This window comes from Palaemon carinicauda, chromosome 12 (genome assembly GCF_036898095.1).
Source record: "Palaemon carinicauda isolate YSFRI2023 chromosome 12, ASM3689809v2, whole genome shotgun sequence".
NCBI classification, from domain to species: Eukaryota; Metazoa; Arthropoda; class Malacostraca; order Decapoda; family Palaemonidae; genus Palaemon; species Palaemon carinicauda.
Window position 1 is genome coordinate 126,779,989 of NC_090736.1, and position 12,500 is coordinate 126,792,488.

Genomic DNA, 12,500 nt, shown 5'->3' on the forward strand with positions numbered 1-12,500 from the left:
ATTTTTACTCCTTTTTGTGTGTAACTCATAGATGGTGAGGGATGGCTGATTATAATAAGAGACAAGTCTGTAGTTCTGTCCAAATTTAATATATATTGTCAAATATTGTATTACTCAAACATTCCAAACAAGCCCTAAAATAACGAAACACTAAAATAAGAAATAAAGAACGGTATTTCTCATCACAACAAAACTCAAAGACATTAACATTTGATTAGATGAACATCGCTAGATGGAGAGCTTTTATTGCCTCCTGAGGCATCTTACAGCCTTTTCTTTGTCACTTACATTGAGAACCTGAGCTTTCAATAGAATGTTGGCTAAAGTCGTACATGCTGCATTATTAGTAGCTAAAGGTGCATTTACAAAAGATAACAATTCAGCAAAATGAAAGCGGCAATGCATTTTAGTCATGGCATGCAAATTATAGGCATTATGTACAAAAAAGACAGTTGAAATAGTTGGCACACTCAGTCCACCTCTATTCAAATGATCTAAGAACTCAAATGACACCTTGTTACCATCTTCATCATCCATGATATCCTCCATACTAGTGCTAGTACAATATTTATTAACAAGGTATCCAGCCAAATATACAATTTTATGCTTAAGGTTATCAGCAGACCTCAAGAGCTCCCTAGTGTCTTGAGGAGTGATCTCTTCAATGAGTTCACTTCGCTCATCTGGATTTATGGAAGAAGTATAATTCTTGTCGCAATCAAGCACACGAGAACTAGATTCTGGCATAATGTCATGCTTTAGAAGTGTCTGCATATTTGTAACTTTTGCTACATCCATAATGTCAACTACATCAATGTAGAAGTTTCCACCACTTCTTTGCCTGGCTTGACCGTGAAACTTTTCCAAGGCTTCATCCGCGAATAACGTTTTGAGGTTGGAGTCCTGCAGACTACTAGAAAGCACTTCTTTTATCTTTTTTGTTGATGGTAAAATGATTAAGACAGATCGACGAATCATTTTGTATGCACTGTGTGATATGTTGTGAAGCTGCATTGCGAATATCAGAGTGTCGGTATGAAATCGACGACCATCAGGAGGTTTGAACACAAGCCGCAGCTGTGACAGAATGAAGGTTAAATGAGGAAACTCGTGTGCCTCAGTCATTTTGCAGAGCTGGCTTATTATGTACTGAAGACTTTCCTGGCTTGTGTACTCATAGGTGTTTACCTGTTCAGTTCTGGATCTAATCTGGGACCATTTTGAGAGCAAGCTGTTCTTTTGCAAAGGAAAAAGTCGTTTAGGCACCTCAATGCCATCTTTCTCAACTCTATTCAAGAATAGGAATCCAAAAGGTGAGTTGACTTGTTGTAGATGAAAGAACTGCTTGACAGTTTGTCCAGTAGCGTCAGTTCTTGATAGGTAGAGATCTTTCTGGTCTTTTATGACGTTAAAACCAGGAAAATAGGAGCTAATTTTGGCGCGAAATTGGTCGAAATCTCGGATTTTGTCTGCAGCCTCAGCAGCTGCATGCACCTTTTTAGCTCTTGATTGTGATGTAGAAGATGATGTTGGGCGTGGGGCTGAGGTAACCTGCTTCAAAGCTGATTTTGGTATTCCAGGAAATATTGATGGAAGTTGTTTGGGTCGCTTGCCACCCTTAACTGACACCCATTCACAATTGAAATGTGTCTCACAAATATATATCTCCTTCAAGCGTCTCAAGCTTTCTTTCTCATTCGGCATTGCCAATATCCATCTCTCCCTCTCCTCAGGATCTTTTGGGAAGGATATGACTTTTACCTAAGGTGTCCCATCATAGTTCCCTTTACAACCAAAGCAGCTACAGTGACGTGGCATATTGTGAGATCACCAGCTGGACCGTTTCAGTGAGGAAAGGAAATTAGGAAATAAATAAATGATGAGAATATATTAACAATAAATCATTCTGAAAACAGTAACAGTGTCAAAACAGATATGTCCTATATAAACTATTAACAACGACAAAAACATATATGTGACATATAAACTATAAATAGACTCATATCAGCCTGGTCAACATAAAAACATTTGTTCCAGCTTTGAACTTTTGAAGTTTTACTGATTTAACTACCCTATTAGGAAGATCATTCCACAACTTGGTAACAACTGGAATAAAACTTCTAGGATACTGTGTAGTATTGAGCCTCATGATGGAGAAGGCCTGGCTAATAGAAATTACTGCCTGCCTAGTATTAAAAACAGGATAAAATTGTCCAGGGAGATCTGAATGTAAAGGATGGTCAGAGTTATGAAAAATCTTATGCAACATGCATAATGAACTAACTAGATTAATATCTAGATCAAGAATAAGAAATTTATTAGACTGTAAGTTTCTTTCCAACAAATTAAGATGAGAATCAGCAGCTGAACACCAGACAGGAGAATAATACTCAAAACAAGGTAGAATAAGAGAATTAAAACAGTTCTTCAGTATAGATTGATCACCAAAAATCTTGTAAGACTTTCTCAATAAGCCAATTTTTGTGTGCAGTTGAAGAAGACACAAACCTAATTTGTTTTTCAAAAGTAAATTTGCTGTTGAGAATCACATCTAAAGTTTCAAAAGAGTCATATAAATTTGAAGAAACATTATCAATACTGAGATCCGGATGTTCAGGAGCCACCGTCCTTGACCTACTTACAATCATATTTTAAGTTTTATTAGGATTCAACTTCATACACCATAATTTGCACCATGCACTAATTTTAGCTAAATCTCTATTAAGGAATTCACCAACCCCAGATCTACATTCAGGGGATGGAATTGATGCAAAGCGAGTAGCATCATCTTCATATGCAACAAGCTTGTGTTCTAGGCCAAACCACATACCATGTGTATATAGTATGAAAAGTAATGGGCCAAGAACACTGCCCTGTGGAACACCGGATATCACATTCCTATACTCACTATGGTGCCCATCAACAACAACTCTTTGAGATCCATTACTTAAGAAATCAATTATAATGCTAAGAAAAGACTCGCCCTCTCCCAAATGTTTGAGCTTGAAAACAAGGGCCTCATGATTAACACGGTCAAAGGCAGCACTTAAATCAGGGCCAATCATACGAACTTCCTGACCACAATCAAGGGATTTCTGTACAGCATTGGAGATTGTAAGAAGGCATCACATGCTCCAAGGCCTTTACGAAAACCAAGTTGCAAACTAGGGAATAGATGATTACCTTCAGCAAACCTATTGAGACGTTTTGCCAGAAGACGTTCAAAAACTTTAGATAATATAGGAGTTATGGAAATTGGGCGGTAATGAAATATATATATATATATATATATATATATATATTTATATATATATATATATATATATATATATATGGTTAGAGGTTGAGTCTCATTGAACAAGGGAAGCTTGCGACATTCGAATGTTATATATAAATTATTCATCAGTACGAAACCTTTCCAAATCCCTGGCTGAATATAGATTTTCTGAATGACAAAGGGCATTTGAATAGTAGAAAGATGGATATGTATATCATATCTAACCAAATGTGAATTTGCTTTCTGAAATTGGCTTTAACTATCATTCCTTCATGTATCTGACGTGGTTTTGAATATTTCATCGGTTAATATTTGCAGAAATCAAGAATGCAAAATGATGTTCGATTAATAGTTATGCCGCAAATGAAAAGCACAGAAGAGAAAATGCTGTCTATCCTTTAGCTATCATTATTGACAAATGGTCGAAAGTTTTTAGAATATTGTTCAATGAACAACAAAATTCAGGTAAACAGTAAAAAAAAACGACTTAAACTCCTCTATTCATATTTTTTTGCGGGTGTGTTTTATGTAGAAAGGAGTTGAGGTTAATCATTATTTGTATATCTATTATGCAAGACGACTTTGGATTCGAAAAAAAAAAAAGATTCGGAAAAAAAAAAACAATCTTATTCATTATTCAAAATGCTAAAATGATGTTGCATCAATAAGTACATCTTCTTGACTGGAACAAATGATTCTTTAACTGATGTTCATTGATCCTAGAGAGAACAAGTTAATACAGATTGAGATCGGAGGTGAATAGAGACTTAATCTCACCGGTATTTCATTCCCTAGCTTTCAAGGACGCAATAGAGGTTAATTACTTCTCATCTGGCAATTACAGAGAAGATGGCTGTGGTTTCTTGTAGGATTCAAACATTTTAAAACTTTTATTGGATATTTCAAAAAGTATTTGGAAGTGGAAGAAGCGTGTCTTTCTTCATCTCGATGTTTCCCGTCCTGATGAAAAATATTGATGTTAGTTTTAGGGTAGAATGAAAATATATAAAACCACATAAATTCATTGTATGAGAATATAATCAAATGAAGCCTACTACTATTTGGGATATAGGGAAATCTGTATTTACATATGTAAATAACCCAGTGGTTTCACAAAATTAGATACATAGTAAGAAAAATAACGTAAAAGCTTCCATACAAAAAAAAAAGAGAAAAATTAAAAGAAATAAAATACTATTTTAATGAAACCACTATTAAATTTTGAATAGGATTATATACGTTTATAATCCTGTATGCTTATTATAGTCTCTCTAGGGTAAAAACATATAAAACATTGAAGTAGTAAGAACATATAAGATTGGAGCATATAATAACAAATAAGCAGAATATAGAATTGCCAACAGAATTATTTGTGTGTGTGTGTGTTTCATGTCTGTAAACAAAGACATACCACGGGCATTCTTTATTCACTGTGTTGGCTGAACAATCGAAACAGTTCTCACCAAAAACAAAAAAGTAAAATAAAAGCTTTGAATAAAGTAACTCTCTTTGGGGAAAAAAAATTCCTGGAGAGTCTCCATTCCAAAACAAAACAGAACTATCTGAATTTATTTTGGAAAAATAGTTTTATACTTGGAGAGAGGAAAAACCTTTACAGAGAACAACTCTCTGCGGACAGTTACTTGACAGAGAGAAATGACTGCATTGTTGATTCTGTGAAGATCATTAATTAATACTGCTGGCCTTTGGGCCTAGGTACGGGTGTACGATGGACAGACTGGTAATTATTTACGTAATCGTGAACCTTAGGGTCTATTATAGCGTTTACTGTAAATTGACAAAACTAAACCTAACAACTGTAGATGAAATATTATCGTTTTGCACTGAAACACATTAAGAAATAATAGATTATTATTGATTATCCATCTCGATTACACGGGCATGACAAAACCCATTTCACACAATGAACTATTGGCCTGGAAAAAAATTACTCAGCCTGAGATACATTTTTTGCTGTGCCTCGGTAGACATACTATAAAATATAAGAACTTATGGTTAATCTCATTTTGTCGAAGAATAATAGAATTTTTTTTCCTGAAGTAAAAAAAAGAAATCTTTTTCATTTATTATCTAGAAAGCAAAGAGAGCATGAAAATTATACTAATAATGTAAGATCATTTAATTAAACATTGATATGGTAATTGTTTGGAAACTGCTGATCTGTCATACTTTAGCAATATATATATATATATATATATATATATATATATATATATATATATATATATATATATGATTGGTATTGCGTCGTTATTGGTTACAAAAAGTTATTTTTTAGGGTGAGCAATGACCTCATGTGTTGAGATACTTCCATTGACAAAAAAAAATAATAATTTAGAAAAAGAATTTGAAATAACATCAGCAACCGGGCTAAATTGCACATATGCCTCATGAATGTAATTTATAAGTATTATCAAAAGGAAATTAGTAACTCCAGAGCAAAGGTATACAATAAATTCTCCTTTTTATGGAACTAAAAGTACGATACAGTTTTTTGTGTCGAAAATTTCCTATTTTTCCATTTTTATAAACCATGTTAGAGTACGATTTCCATTTCATTTAGTACATTAAACATTATAATTGTCATTATTAAAAAAAAAAAAAAAAAAAAAAAAAAAAAAACACACAAACATATGTAATATTATTTGTATACTCATGCATAAAATTATGAGTGAAAACAGGCAGTTTTGCAAGTAAGAAATTTTATAAAGATATTCTGCATAATAAAATATTATTGAATAACGCTAGAAAAAATAAGGATTGTAATGGAAAGGTGAATGAATTGCTTATATACTTCATCCACAAAACATAGCATTATCAGAAAAAAAAAAAATCAACAATCGTAGTGCAAAAATGGACAATACGCTTTTATCTTTGTCATTTCCTTTATGATAAAACTTTTTTACATGGAAATTTTAATACCTTAAAAGTCTTTTAGCGTGTGTGAAAAGCAAAGCAGCACAGGATAATTTAATTCATCTTAAAGTGTGCAAACACAAGTAGAGATAATGATCTATGCACACTTAAAAGTCTTATGATACATTTTAAACGTGTCTTTCTGTAACCATACATTATCGGCTATTTTACCTAATCAATATATACTGAAACAATAAAGATTGCAAATGAAGCAGTAAATATATTATTTAGCCTAGGTCAGAAAGAAATTGAGATAGTGTAGAGCGAAGATGGACAGTACATCTAGTTCTTTATGGAAAAAAAGTTCAAAATAAAGTTTTAAATGGAAACTTATATTTTAACAGTTTTGTTTATAAACCATACGAGAATAGAAAGAATACCCCTTTAAATAGTAATTGAAACACGATCATTTTAATTATTTTTAGATACGACAAGAAAAACATAGCATACGTAATTAAGAGAAAAGACAATAAATGCATAAAATGTATGAGGAAATAGTATATACGTGAAAAATTGTACATCTATACACACACAGACACACACACGTACATACCTATACATACATGTAAAAAAACATCCATTGCTGAATTTTTAGTCTATTTTTACTCGTTCTTGCTTCTCCTATACTGATATAGGACGTTTCTTTTGCTGCCTATATTGATCATGTTAAAGCAGATGGACGGTTATCTAGGTCAGGACAGCTACGGCGGGGTGTGGGAGGTAGACCCTGTTGCTATGGGCCTTCCGATAATATGCATAAAAGCAGGCATTCTTTCGAAAATACACCCTGCAGGCAGTGCAGATAAAACTAGTGTCTTTTTAAATAAACTTTGACCAGCACCGACCACACGTCTCCCATTAGGCCCTCACAACAGTTTAAGCCTTAGGGATTATAATACTCTGAAACTGGACGACAGGATCCGTGACATAATAGGTAACTAGCAAATGTTGGAAACCTATGATTTTAACTATAACTAAATAATAAACGATCATGTGCTTTTCGATTAACATCTTAGAGGATAATAGACAACTTAAAATGACACACCTGCATGTAAAAGTGTAGCAAATGGCAAATGAGTGCTGAGTGCTGTATTATAGCTGAGAGCAACACATGTAAGATGGTGCCATAAAATGAATTGGCAAATCTCTGTAGAAGGGCATTCAATCTTCTTACTTCATATTATTGTCACCATCTCCTTTGGGGTGTCGTTTCCGTTGGCGTGCCATATTTTGAGGGTCAAGGTCCCCATTTGAAGTGATAGCCATGGGGAAGTTTGGGCGTGTTTCACCTACTTCCGTATAGCCATAGTCACCTTCTCTGTAGGGCCATTTGTCAGCATTGAAGTGTATTATGGCATCGACAAAATATAAGATGAAATTCTTGAAGCTTCTTCCTCCTCTCCAGGAAGTGCTTCTGATAGAAGGCAAACATCCTGAATAGTTCCATCTGGAAGAGGTAGATCACGAATTGTTAGGCCACTTGCAGGTACTACTCATAAACTGGTAACATTTTATGGAAGTATTATATTCGGAAATAGCTTTAAGGCAAAAGGCAAAGAGAGGTAAACGTTGGACTTCCGTTACTACTTCTTTGAACTACCGGAATCGTCAACATGGTGATAGCGATGTTATTTTGTTCTTGAAGAAGCCATTAGGTAGAAGGTTGTCCAGCCGTCCGTTGAGATACTACCACCGGAGAGTTGTTGGGCCCTTTGACTGTCCAGACAGCTCATTTTATCTTTACATAAATATATATCGAATAGTCTTGCCTATTTTTTCCACATTCTCCTCTGTCCTCCTACAGGTGACAACACTGAGATTACCAAACAAATCTTTTTCACTCAAGGGGTCAACTACTGCGTTGTAATTGTTAAATGGCTACTTTCATCTTTGTAGGGGTATAAGAGACTCTTTAGCTATGGTAAGCAGCTCTTCTAAGAGAAGAACACTCAAAAAACAAACAATAGTTCCCTAATACTAGGTAGTGCCCTAGACTCTGTACCATCGCCTTCCACTGTCTTGGATTAGAGTTTTCTTGCTAGAAGGTACATATGGGAACACTATTCTCTCTTATTTGTCTTCCTTCTGTGTATTTTTTTTCTTTTTTGACGTTTTATAGTTTATATATGGAAGATCTAACTTAATGTCGTTACGGTTCTGGAGATATTTCATTTTGATTGTTTATTACTTCTCGTGTAATTTTTTATTTCGTTGTTTACTTTCCTTGTCGGGCTATATTTCCCTGTTGGAGCCTTTGGTCTTATAGCATCTTGCTTTTCCAACTAAGGTTATAGCTTAGCTTCTAATAATAATAATAATAATAATAATAATAATAATAATAATAATAATGGGGGAGTAGCATTTCGAGTTCCACCAATACTCTATTCTTGCGAGGATAACTTAGATGGAAATTTCATGAAATGGTTAAGAGGAAAAAGTTTATAGGATGGGAATTTTGGGGGGAAGTACTACCACAAGAAATGTTTCTGCATACACCAGAAACCTGCTGTGCTTACTGCACATGCAGCAAATTCCACCCAGACCATGGATTAAAGAGCAATTGATCTTACTATAAGGTAGATAGTCAAGTGAAGATTATGAAATTAAATAGGTTAACACTCCAAACACAGATGGCCTCCCCAAAATGAGGAAATGACGTAAGTTGGTATAACTATAGATAAAAGAAAATACTAGAGCATTAACTACAATCGATGACAGGAAAAATTATGTTGAACATGCACTTTACGTTATACCTATTCTCACTACAAGGCCAACTTCAAATGGAAATGATGAAAACTTTGCTCATGCAAAGATCAGACATTGCCGACATCGAAACGAGGGAGATTGAGAAAATCAAACCTAAAATAAAGATTTGCAATGTATAAAATGATGAAGATGACGTATTAAATGCTTCGATTCAACGGAATCTGCCTGAACTCGAGTCTAAATGTAGTGCATAACATAATTCTGGTATTCAAGGAAAGTACTGCAGGTGGGACTACCCAATACTTATTGAAATATGATCCTGAATTTTGGAATGATATCAAAGGTATGGTGCGATGGTTTACTTAAAACATACGTGATTTATAACATACGTAATTGGTACTATGTGATTACCTGCTACCACAGATTGTAAGTTCAAGACTGATGATAAAGAGTTCAAGAAATGTTCAGGAAACATGCCACCAAGGAATGTACCTCACAACAAATACAATATAAAAACTGCACTAAATTGAACAAACCTGATGATCAAATGGTAAAATAAAAAAATTGCAAAGCTTATGATTTGGAATTGAAGAGACTAGAAGAAAATATGGACCATTAATACTACGGATGCCAGTAATTGTGATTATGTTGCTAACAAATTAATTTCCATTAGAAAGTTGATACATGAGTATTTCGTTCAAGAAGAAATTGAACACTTTCTTGTTTAAGTATTTTGTTAATGTGGATTTGACAATAAACACCACTTATGCAAAACACCGAAGAATTTATAAAATAAACTAAACGTGTAGGTCATGTAATGAGTAGGGTTCTCCTGATGATGGAATCAGGAAAGCAGCCCTTAAAGGAAAGAAAAGAAATAATAGTTAACATCTCAGGATCCATGCTCCATCACTGTTAACGAAGAAATTTTATTAGGTATAGTAGAAACCGAACACAAATGGAACGAGTTAAGAGAAATAGGGTCCATCAAACTTGGTGTTGATCCTCAACACAATTAAGAGGTTTGCCATGTCGACAAATACCACTTTTCTTACAATTAAGCGTAAAAAAAGAACTGGACACGACGGCGAAGAGAGGCACCTTCATTCCTGTCATTGAACCGACACAATGGTTATTGTAAGTAAGAAAAATTTTGACAACGATAATAACTCCATTCAGTCGGTTCTGTTGGTCTCTTCCTGATTTTGGTTCGAAAATAAGAGGAGGACTATCTCAGTCTGCCCTGTCATTCGTTGTATAGATTAGACTGTCTTTTCTATGAGGCCGATGACATTGTCATACCAGGTCATAGTGACAGGTAATCTTTACGTAGTCAAAAGAGAAAAATAATAAGGTGTCAAGTAAACCCCATTATATAGGCAGGACATATATTCTCACTCATGAAATAGATTGAATGAAGATATGAATACATTAATAAAATTTCTCAACCCCTGCGTACAGGAGATAAAGGAAGCGACAGTATAAGATGAAGATTTGCAGGATCTCCCGATGGTTGTAGTTAATGGATTTACGGACGACCAGAAACATAGGGATACCTATTTAGTTAAGGAAAACCCTTTGACACGATAACAGAATTATCCTGAAAGGAACTAGGCTACTAACCCTGGACAGGTAAACATGTAGTGTATACACTACCTTTTTCACTTTTGCGCCGCTTCGGTTCAGTTTTTGAGCGGAAATTTACCCAGCACCGGTTAGTTAGACCAGAGACACAGCCGAAAGAACAACTGTTATTGTCCTCTCTCTCGCCGTTTTTTGGATATCGCCATTTTTGTTTTACCTGGTAGTGTATACGCTACAAGTTTACCTGGTGAGTGACTGTGATTGATTTTCACAAGTTTTACAATATTGATTACAATATATTCATTTCTGTGAATAGTGTTTTGATACTTATAGTGAACGTTGATAGATGATTTGAGAACATGATGCTAATGGTATATTGGATGTAGGAATACCTTCTATGGTTTTAGACAATATTAGTAATATGTTTTTTTTCCCTCTTTTCAGTTTCGATCATAGCACGCAGAAATCTTTCTAAAGAGGAGATCTTGATGAGATTGTTCAGCATTGATGACCTTGGAAGCAATAAAGAGGTTGACAATTTTTCTACAATTTTAGCAAAAATTTTCAGATATAGGTCACATAGACTGGAATAGTTTGAATATGAAAGAGGAAAATTCATTATTTTTTTGAGTTTTTTAAAAAATTTGTTAACTTTCTTTGTATCAGGATTTTCATATATCATCTTATTTGTTTATTATTCAAATTTTATGTATAGAATTTTCAGCAGTCTCAATTTATAATTTATATTAGAAAAAAATATTTTTGTCACATGTAATTTATTTTTTTTATATACTAAAAAATTCCCCCTTTTTCTTTTTTTTCCAGATCTTTCTATTTTTAGCCAGGGAGGCTAATTTTTCAACTGAATTGGCCTCAGGGACTCCTAGAAGCTACCATTAGGCTGTTTTTATCAAGTAGCGAGGACAAAGGCTCCCAAGGCCCCTGAGAGTGTCAGTCTCAAAATCAACAAAACTTCTCAGGTCTTAGATAATAAAAAATCATTAAGTTACTTGCATGGTTTTTATTGGGTATATCCTAGACGTAGATAGCTAGAATTATATGTATGAAAAAAATTCATAAAAGAAAATGCATTACCGGAACTACCAAGTGAAGTTGAAACAAGCGGTAGCGTATATGGTATACGTTTACCTGTTACGTTATCGATTCAGACGTTTACCTGTCCAAGGTTAATACTGTTATCTATGAAGGAAAGTAGGAGAGATAAGCTTCATTGGCCAGGGCACCAGCCGCCCGTTGGAATACTACCACTAGGGAGTTATGGGGTCCTTTGACTGGCCAGACAGTACTACACTAGATTCTTCTCTCTGGTTACGGTCTTTTCCTTTGCCTACACATACACTGAATATCCTGGCCTATTCTTTACAGATTCTCCTCTGTCTCCATACACCTGACCATACTGAGATTACCAGAGAATTCTTCTTTGTTCAAGGGGTTAACAACTGCACTGTAATTGTTCAGTGCCTACTTTCCTCTTGGTAATGGTAGAAGAGACTCTTTAGCTATGGTAAGCAACTCTTCTAGGAGAAGGACACTCCAAAATCAAAACATTGTTCTCTAGTCTTGGGTAGTACCATAGCCTCTGTACCATGGTCTTCCACTGCCTTGGGTTAGAGTTCTCTTACTTGAGAGTACACTCAGGCTCACTGTTCTATCTAATTTCTCTTCCCCTTGTTTTGTTAATGTATTTATAGTTTATATAGAAAATATTTATTTTAATGTTAATCTTCCTAAAATATCTCATGTTTCCTTCTTTCCTCTCCTGGGCTTATTGCATCCTGCTTTTCCAACAAGGGTTGTAGTTTAGAAATTAATAATAATAATAATAATAATAATAATAATAATAATAATAATAATAATAATAATAATAATAATAATAATAATAAGGTATCATAGTATGATGCAGCCGAAAAAAAATGGTAAATTTTGGCTAGGAATGTCCAAACTAGTAAGCAACAGGCAGAAGCATATGAAGTTC

At 34.4% G+C, this 12,500-nt stretch overlaps 1 protein-coding gene across 1 annotated transcript in view; it reads left to right on the plus strand.

The window, feature by feature from the left end:
- The window catches only part of LOC137651042 (uncharacterized), a 34,821-nt gene that overhangs the window by 427 nt on the left and 21,894 nt on the right, over positions 1 to 12,500 (plus strand). The gene's annotated exons all lie outside the window — the stretch shown is intronic.